The 16,177-nt window shown below is 39.5% G+C and overlaps 1 protein-coding gene across 2 annotated transcripts in view; it reads left to right on the top strand.

Moving 5' to 3' along the window:
• Positions 1–16,177, top strand: part of KCNA4 (potassium voltage-gated channel subfamily A member 4) — a 318,801-nt gene that overhangs the window by 68,728 nt on the left and 233,896 nt on the right. The window contains exon 3 of one of the 2 annotated variants that reach the window (XM_086338599.1): positions 9,740–9,856. The exons of the other annotated variant lie outside the window; for it this stretch is intronic. The gene's annotated coding sequence lies outside the window, so the exon portion shown is untranslated. The remainder of the gene's footprint in view (positions 1–9,739; positions 9,857–16,177) is intronic. 2 annotated transcript variants of the gene reach the window in all.

Raw genomic sequence — 16,177 nt, 5'->3', positions numbered from 1 at the left:
TTTGTTCTCCCATCCTGAAAGAGCCACCTATAAGTCAGACCTATTTCCTTTTCCTTTCATAAAATGTAATTTCATTCTTCATACCTTCTTTACTGAAAACACACATCCTACTTTCCTTAAGCAACCAAGAACTGATCTTTATATTAGCATTCTATAGACTGGTGAACATAAATACCAGTGATAATTAAAAAAAAAAAAATTCTAGAGAACATCTCAGGATGGGACCAAACATTATTCATTAATAGTCCAAAATCTCTTTAGTTTCTGTGTAAGAGGAAGTTAGTGTTAAGTAGCAAATGTTTCAGAATCTTATTTTACTTGGAAATGACCTAGCTATTCAATAAACTTCTGTCACTTAGTTTAGCACAACCCTAGAAATTCAGGTTACCAAAATCTAGAGAGACTATTTTAGACAGACATTTCTAAAGTATAATTATTCTTAATAGTTTATCTAAAAGCTCTTGTCTCATTTATATTTTTCTTTTTTTAAAAAGTTTCTTCACTTGAGTTACTTTCCTTGCTGACAAACTTATACCAGATACAACAATATAACACTATCTGACTTATAATAAACCTAGGCACAATGAAAATATTATGCTTAATGTTAATGACATGTCTATATTAGATTAGCAAACAAACAGTAATACCAGATATTTAATATTGATTATTTCCCAGTTCATGTGAATCTGATATTCAATTAGGTTAATTATTTCTTGTATTTAGAATTGTCTGATTTGTAAGCACTTACTTTTCTTTAGGTCAATTAAACTAGAACTCATTTACAACTTCAGCAATATTATCAGAAAGACCAAATGACACACACTGAGACATACATAAATCCAGACAGACAGACAGAGATCTCATAGTTTTCTGCTTGAGATTTAAAATGTCTCTTTGACCCTTTTTTTTTTTTGGATTGGAGTTCTAATTTGTCTAAGGATGAGGTCTCAGACAGAGTGGGCTGTGTATTTCAAAGACATGGAAAGGGTTAATTTCAAGCTTTCCCCTAGGCAGGCCTTTAAACAAGCTAGTTGTTTTTGATTGCATATGCAAAAAGAACAGGTTTTGCAGTTTCCAAGGAAAAAAAAATCATTTTAACCAGTTTTCTCTAGAGTCTAAAGAATATCATGGCCACCCTGTGTCAAAAAGTCATCTTTCCTTTCTGTAGTCATAGGTTTATAGTTAAAATATAGACCAAATAGTGCTCAAATTGACTCTGATATCAGGGGCAGATCAGCTGATCAAAATCTTAGATTGTCCCTCTGGTGCGAAGTGAGGTCTCTGTCCCATCAGAAGAATCTGAAGGGTTAAGGGAATTTGCAGGAGTGGAGAAGCTTGGTCCTCGCCTACCCTGAGAAACAGGAGTAGTTAGAAGGGAATTCTTTAGGATGCTCAGGAAGGGGGGAAACTTTGTTCCCTCTCCACCTGAGAGAGAAGCATAGTTAGAAGGGGATTCTTTAGAATGTTAAGGGAGTTTTTTCCTTCAGGCTTTTGAATATAGGAGAAAGACTTGGACCAAAGGGAACCTCAGAATCCTTTCCTAGCGATCATTTGGATATGAAAGGTTGAGTAGGGGTCGTCTAGGAAATCTGATGAAGAGAGACAGAGGCGGGAAGGAGATGGGGAAGCAACAGAACATAAGGAAATTCTGAGTCCTTTCCCTCTTTTGGCAAAAGCTAGTGTGCCATTCAGAAGCCATTTTTTGGGGGGGAGTGTCCCCCAGTTTGTGTTGCGGCCAGGCCTTTTGCAGGGTCAGAATTTCCAGTTTCTGAGAATGTGGCCAAGGGATGAGTCTGAGAGAGGCCCCTGAGACATATCAGAACCCATCCTTAGCCTGTGTACCATAGAATGGGGTACTGAGAGTCACCAACTGGCAAAAAGTCGCCCCTTTTTGTCTCAGTGATGTCTCCGTGTAACTAATGGCACAAAATGGCCAACCGTCCCAACAGTCGAGTCCGACAGTGAGAGGTGACCTCTGAGAACCGAGCAGCTAAGGTACCTTGTGACCAGGCAGAGAAAGAGGTTCCTGGGAGCAGCCAGGTGACTCACCTTTTGGCGATTCCCTGAAATGTGGAAGGTACTCTTGGGATGGCTCAAAGGCAACATCTAGGCTCCTGTAAATCAATCCAGACTGAAATGAAAAGAAATGAAAGTGACAGGGAAGAAGACTGAGGAATCCGCCTCACAATCCCATCAGGGAGGTGGTGGCCAGGGGATGATGGTCTCCGGTTTCCTTCAACCACTCTGGGCCTGACACGGTGCATGGAAGTTGTCTTGCTGGGGGCAGATGCCTTGTGGAATGATCTGTTCCATGTCCCCCTTATCCTTAACAAGGGAGTCTTCATGCGGCAAGCGCCCTAATGGTTTTTCAAGTGCCTGACCCATGCCTACACAATATTGCTTGGCCTAGTCCTCAGTTGGAAAGGAGACAAAGGAGAGACCCTCACCCATTTGGGCAGCAACTACTGGGGCTCAGTGAGCAGTGGGGCCTTTGGGACATACCAGAGGATAACCCTGGCCAGAGTTCCTCAGCTGCTTCCACAGCACTTGCCTGTTCACAGAGGGTCCCTATGAAAAAGGAAAAGGGAGGAGATGGGGGAAAAGACCCCAAATTCCCTGTACAGGCCACCAAAGATGTCGTGGTCTGGGCACGGGTTGGAAAAGAATTTCCAGACATGAGACAGAATAAGAGGGAAATAAAATTTATTAGAGTGGGAGACGCTGTTAGAACAGTGGGCCAGCTCAAGGGAGAACTGACATTGAATAGGGGTATTTAGTCCACTTTTATACCCAGGGTACAAGGAGTGGGATAGGGGTCTTGCGGGTCATTTGCTGATTGGATGAGGCATGTATACTGGGTGGGGAAGAGTAGGATAAATACCTTCTCCCTGTGGGGTAGGAGGGGAGACAGGTTATACTGTTCCATTAATAGTTACAACATGGGGGAGGGAAGGATGATAAGGGTCTGGTTTTTCTGTTCCTGCATTCCAAGACCCTCCTTGGTTTTATCTGCTCTTTCGTCCTTGGGTCACCACAATCTCCACTCTTTCCTGATCACTTCTCTTCATCCACACTGTCCTTTTTACTCTTCCTTTACACCCCAAGTTGGTTCCTCCTTCAGTTTTGATTCCTTTGCTTGGAAAGCCCCTCCCTCAATTACTATATGGCTTTTTCCTCATCTCTTTCAAAGAGCCTTACTGACCCCTATGTCTTTTATGAAATGAATTTTTATTGGAGTATAGTTGCTTTAAAATGTTGTGTTAGTTTCTACTGTACAACAATATACATATATGTATCCCCTCTTTTTGGAATTTCCTTTCTCTTTAGGTCACCACAGAGCCTTGAGTAGAGTTCTTGTGCTATACAGGTTCTCATTATTAGTGATTTATTTTATACATAGTATCAACAGTGTGGGGCTTCCCTGGCAGCTCAGCTGGTAAAGAATCTGCCTGCAATGTGGGAGATCTGGGTTCGATCCCTGGGTTAGGAAGATCCCCTGGTGAAGGGAAAGGCTACCCACTCCAGTATCCTGGTCTGGAGAATTCCTTGGACTGTATAGTCAATGGAGTTGCAAAGAGTAGGAAACGACTGAGCGACTTTCACTTGACTTGATCAATAGTGTATATATGTCAATCCCAATCTCCCAGTTCATCCCATTCCCTCCTTTCCCCCTTGGTATTCATATATTTGATCTCTACATCTATGTCTCTATTTCTGCTTTGCAGATAAGATCATCTATACCATTTTTTCTAGATTCCACACATATGCATTAATATACAATATTTATTTTTATCAAAAAATATACAAATAATAAAACGCTGGAGAAGATGTGGGAAAAAAAGGAATTCTTTTGCACTGTTGGTAGGAATGTAAATTGTTACAACACTATGGAGAACACTATGGATTTCCTTAAAAAACTAAAAACAGAACTACCATATGACCCAGCAATCCGCCTATGGGGCATATATTCAGAGAAAAACATAATTCAAAAAGATACACGCACCCCAGTGTTCACTGACCACTCTATCTTAAAGACTGCTCCCCTACCACTACCAGGCTTCCCCTGTGGCTCAGCTGGTAAAGAATCCGCTTGCAATGTGGGAGACCTGGATTTGATCCCTGGGTTGGGAAGATCCCCTGGAGAAGGGAAAGGCTACCCACTCCAGTATTCTGACCTAGAGAATTCCATGGACCGTATAGTTCATGGGGTTGCAAAGAGTCAGACACAACTGAATGACTTTCACTTTCACTTTCTATTGCTACTGGGCCTGTGACTTTATTGTATTTTCTCCCCAGGACTTAGTCATGCCCAAAATTACTTGTCTGTTTGCTTTCTGAAATGAAAATATCCCCTGACATATTAATAAACAAGAAATGTCACAGCCACTAGCGATTTCTGGCCTCCAAAAGTGAATGAAAGTGAAAGTGTTAGTAGCTCAGTTCGACTCTTTGCGACCCCATGGAATGTAGCCTGCCAGGCTCCTCTGTCCATGGGATTTCCCAGGCAAGAAATGTAAATGGGGGCTCCCAAAACTGTGATCCATTCAGTGGATTGCTGAGGTGCAGGGGGAATCCAAGAAGGAAGATAAACAAGGAAACAGGATTGGCCCCAAATAGGTGAGGTGCATATGAAAGGAATGAATTCAGTGAGCCCAGAGGCTTGCATCTTTCCATATGAAGAATGCTAAATTCCTTAACTTGATAATCTTTGACGATCAGACTGCCTGCTCCCTTTGTAGCAAACTTGTGTACAGCCTCACTTTCCCCTCTGCCTCCTTGGAGCAGTTTTCTCAGACCTACTGAGATGATGTCTCCCTGGCTTGAAGTTCTAAACATTCCCACCAAATAAAATAACTCTCTACTTTTAGATTGTGAACTATATTTTTTAGTGGACAGTTTGTATACTTGTTAATTGTCTCCCACACTAGAATGTAAGTTCTGTGTAAGCCTTGTCTCTGCTTCACTATCATTTCCCCAACATTTAGAATTAGATTGGGCTGTTATGCCGTACCTATTCAATTAACATTTTCCTTGATCAAATGAATGAATAGATTTGCTATGTGTTATTAGCAACTATCATAATATAAAAATTATGACAATAGCAGCTAACATTTACTGAGTGCTTATTCTGTGATAGTCAAACTGTAAAGTGCTTTACAAGTGTTTTTGCACATAATCCACTAAATGTGCGTGCTTGATAGATTGCTTCAGTCGTGTCTGACTCTGCGCAACCCTATGGACTGTAACCTGCCAGGCTCGTCTGTCCATGAGATTCTCCAGGCAAGAATACTAGAGTGGGTCCTCCTCCAGGGGGTCTTCCTGACCCAGGGATTGAACCTGTGTCTGTTAATGCTGCATTGGCAATCAGCTTCTTTACCACTAGCGCCGCCTGAAGAGCCCAATCCACCAAATGGACTTTGCTTATTGAGGACATACTGTTCTTTATTACTGCAAATAACACTTAATAATAGTGGGTGCCATTATATCACCCACTTACAGGTAAGAAAACCAGAGGCACTGAGAGTTTAAGTAAATGCTTAAGGTTAAACAGGTAGCAAGGGAGTATGTTGAAGCCTTTTGTTTTGCCTATTTCTCTGCCCAATTCCTCTGGGGAAATTTTAAAATTTTGTTTTTATTAGTTTATTCTACCAGATGAATTCCTGGATCTTTCTTTTAGCCTATTTTAGGGGCTTTTTGGATAATCTTACTGGACTTTTGATTACAATTTCATGAAATATCTTCATTAATTTGGAAAGAGCGTAATCGTTTCAAAATGAAGTCACTCTCTTCTAGGAACATAGTCTCTATCTCTGTTATGTTATGACCTTTGAGAAAAGAAGAAGGCTGAGCGCCAAAGAATTGATGCTTTTGAACTGTGGTGTTTGAGAAGACTCTTGAGAGTCCCTTGCACTGCAAGGAGATCCAACCAGTCCATTCTGAAGGAGATCAGCCCTGGGATTTCTTTGGAAGGAATGATGCTAAAGCTGAAACTCCAGTACTTTGGCCACCTCACGCGAAGAGCTGACTCATTGGAAAAGACTGATGCTGGGAGGGATTGGGGGCAAGAGGAGAAGGGGACGACAGAGGATGAGATGGCTGGATGGCATCACTGACTCAATGGACATGAGTCTGAGTGAACTCCGGGAGTTGGTGATGGACAGGGAGGCCTGGCGTGCTGTGATTCATGGGGTCGCAAAGAGTCGGACACGACTGAGCAACTGATCTGATCTGATCTGATTGGGAAAAGAAAGTTGGGAATTTTTTTTAACAGATCCTCCTTATTTAAACAATTTTATAATTAGCCATTTATATTTTTGGTCACTCTTACAAATAGGATATTTTATGTCACATTTTGAATTATTTATTGTAAATTCTTGTCATTAAGTGATTGTGCAAAGCCCTATATTTGAAAGGATTGGGTATTTGTTTCAGAGTCATCGTGTGCTCTGTTGGCATCTTTGGAGAAAAATACTCACTGCCCTGATAGATGGGTAAAAACAAATATTAAAATCAGAAAACTACCAATAGAATGACTGCTAAAAGTAAGGGATTAGAGCAGGGCAGACCTGGGCTCAAGTCCTAGCTTTTGACTCTGAATAAGTTACTTAGCCTCCCTAAACTTACTTTCATCTGTAAAGTAGGTGTAATGATACCTTCCACCCGCAAGATTGTTGTAATGCTCTGTCAAAGGTTTAGCATGCTGAAAGATACACACTAAATGTTTAATAAGCATTGGCTATTGTTAATAGGGCTACCAGTTCACAAGTGATTTCCAAAGCTTTTTCTCCAGATTAATTAAACTATGAAGGGATCATCATATTATGAAGTTTCACATTCCCTGGTGGAAGATGATGCAGAGAAGCCTCATAAAGAAACCAGCGTTGCTAGACTCACTTTTACTGTGATGTCTTTGGTTGTAAAAATGAATGGAGATATAAGACTTCGTTTGCATTTTCAGCTCCTTCTGTGTTTATGACCATAAATATGTAGATACACATACATCCTTCATTTAACTATTTTTTGATAAAGTATTACATGGCAGAACTTTTTCATCTCATAAAATTTCTGTTGCTCCCTATTGATCATTCACCTCTTCATGATAATTATCCATGTCTCCTTATGCTAACTCTGAGAAATGTACCCAGTGCTACTCCATGCAAAAAAAGAAAAAAAATAAGAAAGAATGGGATGTCAAAAAGTTTTCCTATTTAATTTGAATCTGACCCTGTTTCATCTCACTGGGTACGTCTTGTTTCTTTTCAAACCTCTATTACTGTGGCCATAAGCACTTTCCTGTTGGTGGGGAGGGCTGTCTTGGGGTTTAGACTATGGTTCACTTAGTCTAAACCAAAATTCCTTCCTCTGGTTTTGATCTTTTTGTTGTAGCTTTCATTAGAATATTATTCTATTTTCCAAATTAAATGGGTCAGTCTACCCTTTTCTCTGAGTAAATAATATGTAGTGGCCATAGTTTACTCTTGGAATGTTGAAGTTATTGCTATGCCTGGAAAGGTCCTCTCCAATATATATATATTGGAGTATATATATATATACTTTTTTTTTGCTCCTCTAAGGGCTCATTTTTATTTTTAAAATTATTTATTTTAATTGGTGGCTAATTGCTTTATAATATTGCAGTGGTTTTTGCCATACATTGACTTGAATCAGCCACAGGTGTACATGTGTTCCCCATCCTGAACCCCACCCCCCCTGCCCCCACCTCCCTCCCCATCCCATCCCTCAGGGTCATCCCAGTGCACCAGCTTTGAGTGTCCTGTTTCATGCATTGAACTTAGACTGGTGATCTATTTTACATATGGTAATATATATGTTTCAGTGCTATTCTCTCAGATCATCCCATCCTCGCCTTCTCCCACAGAGTCCAAAAGTCTGTTCTTTATATCTGTGTCTCTTTTGCTGTCTCTCATATAGGGTCATCATTACCATCTTTCTAAATTCCACATGATGGTGATCTAGTTGCTAAGTTGTATCCGACTCTTACGACCCCATGGACTGTAGCCTGCCAGCCTCCTCTGTCCTTGGGATTCTTCAGGAAAGAATACTGGAGTTTGTTGCCATTTCCTTCTCTAGGGAAATTCCATATATATGTGTTAATATACTGTATTGGTGTTTTTCTTTCTGACTTACTTCACTCTATATAATAGGTTCCAGTTTCATCTACCTCATAGAACTGATTCAGATGTGTTCTTTTTAATAGCGGAGTAATATGCCATTGTGTATATGTACCACAGCTTTCTTATCCATTTGTTTGCTGATGGACATCTAGGTTGCTTCTGTGTCCTGGCTATTATAAACAGTGCTGCAATGAACATTGGGGTACATGTGTCTCTTTCAATTCTGGTTTCCACAGGGTGTATGCCCAGCAGTGGGATTGCTGGGTCATAAGGCAGTTCTATTTCCAGTTTTTAAAGGAATCTCCACACTGTTCTCCATAGTGGCTATACTAGTTTGCATTCCCACCAACAGTGTAAGAGGTTTCCCTTTTCTCCACACCCTCTCCAGCATATATTGTTTGTAGACTTTTTGATAGCAGTCATTCTGACTGGCATGAGATGGTACCTCGCTGTGGTTTTGATTTGCATTTCCCTGATAACGAGTGATGTTGAGCATCTTTTCATGTGTTTGTTAGCCATCTGTATGTCTTCTTTGGAGAAATGTCTGTTTAGTTCTGTGGCCCATTTTTTGATTGGGTCGTTTATTTTTCTGGAATTGAGCTGCATGAGCTGCTTGTATATTTTTGAGATTAATTATTTGTCAGTTGCTTCGTTTGCTATTATTTTCTCCCATTCCAAAGGCTGTCTTTTCACTTTGCTTATGGGTTCCTTCATTGTGCAAAAACTTTTAAGTTTAATTAGGTCCCATTTGTTTATATTTGCTTCTATTTCCATCACTCTGGGGGTGGGTCATATAGGATCCTGCTGTGTCTTTTTGTTATGCAGCCACAACTCAGGCTTAGAGAAGCTGATAGGGTAGGGCTGTACTATTTGTGATGACAAGTCCTAGGAGAGCCCTGCATTCAGGTGAAGTAGATTCTAGTGAATGGATGATCAGCTTAGCCCCAAGGAACAAGCATAGAATTTAGAGTCAGACAGCCCTTGACATAAATTCTGTCACTAGCACTTATCAGCTCTGTTATCTTAAGTAACTGAACCTTCCTAAGCTTTAATTTCTATAGCTACTATTTGGGAGAGAATAGTACTCACCCATGTGCTTGCCCTAGGGATTAAACAAGACTTTGCATGTAAATGTGAAGTGCTTAGCACAGCACCTGACACTTGCAATGTCAAAGACATCATGACACTGACAATTATCATGCACATTCAGGTCAGGTACAGGGAAGGAAATTATCAGGGTCTGATGAAGAGATGTAGTTTGGTAGTAAAATGTGCTTCGTAGTAGAACCATTTTCCTCAAAGAGAGATGAATCTCTCCAAATTGTGAATCTACAGTGTGTGGAAAAGGCAAGGTGACTTTCAGCCTCCCTATATTTTGATAGCTTTGCTTATGAATGGTGACTGGTAAATGTTTTCTAGAATTTGCTTTCACACTGACATTTGATGGTTTCTTAATAATTTTCCATTTCTTCATCGTGTTAAATCATAAACTATAGCTATTTTGTTGGCCCGTGGCAGGCCTATCTGTGATGTTGAGTAATTGCTTGGCACACAGGAAAGATTGCCTTCTATATTTAAACATGTTTATCAATCATGCCTTCCAGACACCATCTGCCCAAGGAGGGACACAACAAGTGGAGGTCCAGAGAAGGATGACTTTGGAAGGAAGCCTTTCCCAGGAGCTTAGAACAGAACCCGTCTGGCTCTAATGATTGTTCAAGGTGGATAAGGAGAGGGGAAGGGGAATGTGCACTCAGATAAAACCCTTACTTGCTTATTAATCGAACAAGGCAGGTGCCAGGCTGCTTTGAATTCTGCTGGCAGGCTGCAAAATATGCCATTTTCCCTGCTAATAAATCCTTCAACACAGGAGACATCTCTAGCAATCTTTACAGCAAGCAATAAAGGAAAAATTCAATTAATATGAACCCTGAGGTTAACTTTTAAAATCTCATAGCCTGTTCTCCTATAGGGCAGAAGGCCGAAAGGAAAGATAAGAAAAGGAAAGGGAAGGGAGAAATGGAGCCCACTGTTATTAGGGGTTAATTCAAGAGCGCATTGGCAAGATTTAGTCCAGATCCGTCTGCCTGGCCTTCAAGGTCACTTTTATGTCCATAGTACCCTACTTTGCACACTACGACCTCTGAAGCCTTGGTACCAAAGGCATCTGGGCCCTGAGAGTGAGACTGGAGGACGAAAGAAGCTTACTTTCCATTTATTTTATGACACTTTCCACATTCACCCTCAGAGATTTTCTCATTTCTATTTATTAGCTAAGATTCAAAGAAAGTTTAGGGAACTTGCTCGAGGAATACAGGTGGTGAATGACTGAAGTGGGACTTAATCTACTAACATCATCACTATTTGATTTCATGTCTTCTCCCTTCTAATTATCTGAAGGTTCCTTGAGGCCAAGGTTGATTATATAGCATTTTCAGTTTATTCTTTAATATTAATAATAATATGTGCTCTACTCAGAAAACTTGGTAACAATGAAAAGCCAAAGAGAGTTAAGCACTTAAACTTGAATGGATTTTTATTAATAATTTGATTTGCATGCTTTCATTCATTCATCCGTGTGTGCATGTATGTGTAAGTGCTTGTACATAATGCCACCATTTAGAAACCTGCATAATGGCTAAAAGTGAATAGAATAGATTCAGACAAATCTAGACTGGGGTCTGAATCCTTTACTGTTGTATTACATTGGGTAAATTTCATCACCTTTTTGACCCTCAGTTTTCTCATCTGGGGAAAATGAAAGCCTTTCTAAATTTCCATTTCCTCATTTCTAAAGTGGGCGTAATAACACCTCATAAGTCCTTTCTGAGAATTAAACCACATTGTTCATGTTAAAGCACATACCATGGGGCTCATTTGATTAGCTATTGTTATAAAAACAGCACCAAAGATTACTGTGGTTATTATAATTATTTATCAGGAATATTTTCTTTGTCAATAGATTTTCTTCCACAGTATCATTTCTCAAGCTTTGGTCCATTATTGTTCTGCAAAGAAGCTTCTTAAGACATTTCCCCTACAAATTTCTCCCCCCATATGAGTTTAATACCACAGATGTACTGCATATCTGTTTATGTACTAAATATACACTTGTGTTTTATACAAAGAACAAGATTTTTTTCACCCCTGCAAAGCAGCAATTTTAAGCCCCATTGAAAATGCATATGTATTTCTGTGCTGTGCTCAGTTGCTCTGTTGTGTCTGACTCTTTGCAACATTTTGGACTGTAGCCCACCAGGTTCCTCTGTCCATGGGATTTTCCAGCCAAGAATACTGGAGTGAGTTGCCATTTCCTCCTCCGGGGGATCTTCCCAACCAGGGATTGAACTCTCATCTCTTGCATCTCCTGTATTGGCAGGCGAATCTTTATCACTGGGCCACCTGGGAAGCCCCTTATAATAGCACATCACATTCTATTACATAGATAAATTGTAATTTAGATCTTTAAGACGGTTAATAAGTATTTTGGTTATTTTGAATGTTTCCCTATTTTTAGCTACATTATAATGAATACATTGTACATACATAGATCCTTGTATATACTAACAGATCTTTCTGTATATATCTACATTTTTTTCTCAGAATAAATACCTCATAATGAAATATCTTGACCAAAGGTTATGGATTGTTAAAGTAATTTTGATATATTTTGTTGAGTGACTCTTCAGAAATCTTGATACCATACCGTACTTTGAGTAGCAGTGTCTGAATGTGCCTATCTTGCTAAATCTTCACTAAATTGGGAATTAAAATGTAAAAGTCTTGGAGAAGGTTTAGTTTTGAGTCAGTTTTGCATCCCCACTACACCTAGGGCTGAGCCTAACTCCATGGCGTGTCTCACATGGCCCAACAGCTTCAACTGCAGGCTTTCCCTTCAGACTTTCATTACCTACCTCCTACAAAACCCTCCACATCCCAGCATAATGAAGGCTATGCAGCTCTGAACCAATCCATGTGTTTCTTTTCTTTCCTGTTCTTGTATATTTCACTCAGTAGTGGGTTGTCAACAAGGGTGAGGTTAAGTCAGATACTAAGAATTCTAACTACTTGAATATAAGTATCCATATTTCTGCACAATGGTGGAGAAGTTTTTAGTTTGGCCTCTAATTCAGAAGCACTTCTTCCAGCTCTACTGAAAGTGCATTAAAGAGGCACAAACTAGGAAGACTATATAGACATAGAAATAAATTTGGGGAAAAGGATCTGGTTTGTTTATTTTGAGGGAAAGTGTATGGTTTGTTTAAGGGCTTCTCTGGTGGCTCAGATGGTAAAGAATCTGCCTGCAAGGCAGGAGATCCAAGTTCAGAAAAATTTCCTGGAGAAGTGAATGGCTACCCACTCCAGTATTTTTGCCTGAAGAATTGCGTGGACAGAGGACCCTGGCATTCTACAGTATATGGGGTCGCGAAGAGTCAGACATGACTGAGCTCCTAACACACAAGACAAATGGTGTCATGGTCACAGAGATGGAAAGTATCTGGAAATAGTAGGAACAATCCCAGTTCAAGAAAGTAATATCACCTTAGTCTGGCAAACCAAAAGAACAGTATGCAACAGAAAAACGTGGAAAATGCAAGAAGAGAAATCAAAACAGTGCTAAAACATTGGCCTGCTAAAGATTTTAATCAGTTTCTTAGAGAGGAGAGAAGTGAAACTTCTTGGAATCACACTGTTAATCTTTCATAGTTTGTTTTATTAGTTTTTCTAGTTCAACTCTTGAGTGAAATGTAGGTCATTCTCATTTCACAGGGAGAGCTCACTCATTCTTAGAGAAGCCTTTTGTGAATTTTATAAAGCTCTAAATTAAACAACTTTTTTTTTTTGAGTTGAGGACTAACTTGAGAATCTGACTTTGAAAATTCTTGTGCTTCATGGGCCAGTTTAGGAAAGTATTTCCCCATGTACAAATGGCTTTAGGAAGGCTTATTTAAGACTGAAGGTGTTATGTGTTGTATTTGCATACTCTTTGAATATCCATGTATTTTGCACGGGCTTGCTATATCCATCACTGCTCACAAGACTATCTCCTCAGCCTCCCATTCTGATTCAGCAATAACTTAGAAAACACATGTCATAAGCTGATTTCCCAGTTCACAACTGATATTTTACTTCTCTCTTTTCTGCAGTAGACTTTGACTGTGAGTTTCCTGAAGCATGAACTGTGTTTTACTTTCTTAACCACAAACACATGAGGTAGCCTAATCACAGCAGAGCTGCTCAATGTAGACCTGTTAGGAAAGAAGGAAGGAGGGAGTGAGGGAAAGAAGAAAGAGCAGTGGTTCTGACTACATGTCAAGTCCAGTGTCTGATCCTTTGATACTTATAGTTCTGGCTTGGTTGGATAACTCTGAGAACTTGCTAGATCACAAATCACTACTTGCTAAGGCCGAAGAGGGAATGAACAGATTTTAGAAATCTTTTCCATATTATATTTGCTCAATTATTTCCTTTCAAAAAATCAACACTTTTTGAGCACTTATTGCATACTAGGCACTAGACCCTAGATGCTATGATATCACCATCTCAGCTTAACTCATAATAATTCTGTAAGGTATTATCATCTTTGTTTTAGTCGAGAGAAATTGGAGGTTTATAGAAGAGAAATAGGTAGCTTAAGTGCACGTGGCTATTAAGGATTAGGGTAGAAATGTAACAGCTGTCCTGATTTGAAAGTTCACCTAGACACTAAATGTGAGGCTCTATTTCTTTTCCCATAGACATTCCATTCAATCAATGTTTCATGAGCTTTGCAAAAACAAGGGCTTTGGGAGCATCATACAGGTTTATGACTTCTAGACAAGCAGCTTTAGGTCTTGTCTCACCTTGAGACCTTTTGGGTAGCTGTATATGACTTTTATTCTTTGTTCTCAGGAAAATACATATATGAAGTAAGTATGCAGTCTTTGTGTCTGAGACAGAGAAATGAAGGAGGGAGAAAGAGAGGGAGAGAAAAAGATAGATGGGGGATGGGACATCTCACTTTTCTCTCTGAAAACATTTACTTAAAATGAGCTGTAAAAACTCCTTTCCTACCTTTCCTCCTGCTGCATTTACAGTAAATATAATGGATTATGGCTTTGAACAAATGAGTCAGCAGTAGGAGTCCGGCCGGCACTAGATCACTGCAGTAGAAGACCTCCCGGCCCCTAAGGGGAGGACAGCCACCCTGTGGGAGTGTCTGTGCTCCGTGCATTGTCTTACTCTCAGTGGGGATAATTCTGTCCTCAACATTTTCCTGTCTCATAAGATCATAGACGTGGGGGTCAGATATTTTAAAACCCTGTGTTCTACTCAAAGGTACTGTACTTTTCCTTTACTACCAAATTCCTTTGTGGATAGATACATTCTCTCTTGTACTTTTAATGGAAATTCTGCAGGAAAATGTAATGGAATATATTTAGCCTGCTTTTGGTTGGTACCCAGTGTATTATTTCATCATTTATAAGGGTGGTAAAATTGACTTAACCTTTCTGCCTTTCCCAGAAGCTACCTTGTATATATATATTGTATGTAGTTCTTCCAACTTGGAATTCAATCAATGAAGAAACAGAATTCTAAAATACAAGTTTATGGCTTCTCTTCTTGCACTCTGGTTTTATGTACAGTTCTTTGTATGCAGAGCCCATGTTCAAATTTCAATTTCTCATGCAACTTACAAGGTCCTTTCTCATAGTAAGTGCTCATATGTTTTAAAAAAATAATTTACAATGATGATTTATTAAAAAATTTAAATGATGTGGCAATTAGAGAAAATGTATATATCTATTAGAAAGAAGGATGCCATGAAAGGAATTATTTCATTTTATAATATGTGATGTTTATTTCCTCCAAATTAAAATGATTTGGGCCTCTATAGCTAGGTTTAAGTTTTCTAGAATTTTATATTATGTATGTTTTTGTATAACATACTTTTTCTGTAATATAAATAGAATATTCTTCAAATGGAGAAAAAAAAGAAGGATTTGCTATCCTGCAAAGATTTATCATTATATCAATATTAAGCCCTGAGTTTTTCTTTCTCCAGTAGAGAAAAGGGTGGAGAGTTTTATGTGATCCAGCATTTTAGTCTGTTGGCAAAATGCGGTGATAAACTCCCCTGTGTTACCTGTGATGACACTGAAGCCTTGATGGGTACTTTCCTTGGGGGATGATGATCACACTGGGTAATAGGAAATAGAGCCACTAGATAAAATCCTGTTTAGAAAAAAAAGTTTTAGTACTGGGCCAACTGAACAATTAATTCAATTCAGAAAAGTGCATGAAAAGAGCATTAGGAATATGAGTCAATCAAGTGAAGCTGAAGAAGGTCAAAGTGTAACACAGAATCTTCTGCTAATCTGTGGAAGTAGAATTCCTCAGGTATCAGGAAGCATTTTTGTCAGTGAAAGACTTTCTGGGCTGGAGTGTGGCAGAGAATCAAATGATTAGCTTCAAGTCCCCGTTTTACTCCTTGGAAGAAAAGCTATGACAAAACTAGATGGCGTATTAAAAGGTAGAGGCATCACTTTGCTGACAAAGGTCCGTACAGTCAAAGCTATCATTTTTCCAATAGTCACGTACAGATGTGAGTGTTGGACCATAAAGAAGGCTGACAGCCGAAGAATTGATACTTTCAAATTGTGGTGTTGGAGAAGACTCTTCAAAGTCTCTTGGACTGCAAGGAGATCAAACCAGTCAATCCTAAAGGAAATCAACCCCAAATATTCATTGGAGGGACTAACGCTGAAGCTGTCACTGCAATATTTTGGCCACCTGATGCAAAGAGCCGATTCATTGGCAAAGACCCTGATGTTGGGAAAGATTAAGGGCAGGAAGAGAAGTGGGCAACAGAGGATGAAATGGTTGGATGGTATCACCAACTCAATGAATATGAATTTGAGCAAACATCAGGAGATAGTGAAGGACAGGGGAACCTGGTGTGCTGCAGTCCACGGGGTTGCAAAGAGTTGGACATGACTTAGTGACTGGAAAACAACAGGTAACATTATTTTGGTGATTGATTTAAGACTTATTCTCCCTGC

Source organism: Bos grunniens, chromosome 15 (assembly GCF_055505025.1).
Source record: "Bos grunniens cultivar Pamir isolate PY7600 chromosome 15, Bosgru_T2T1.0, whole genome shotgun sequence".
NCBI classification, from domain to species: Eukaryota; Metazoa; Chordata; class Mammalia; order Artiodactyla; family Bovidae; genus Bos; species Bos grunniens.
This window is presented reverse-complemented; position numbering and strand designations above follow the sequence as displayed.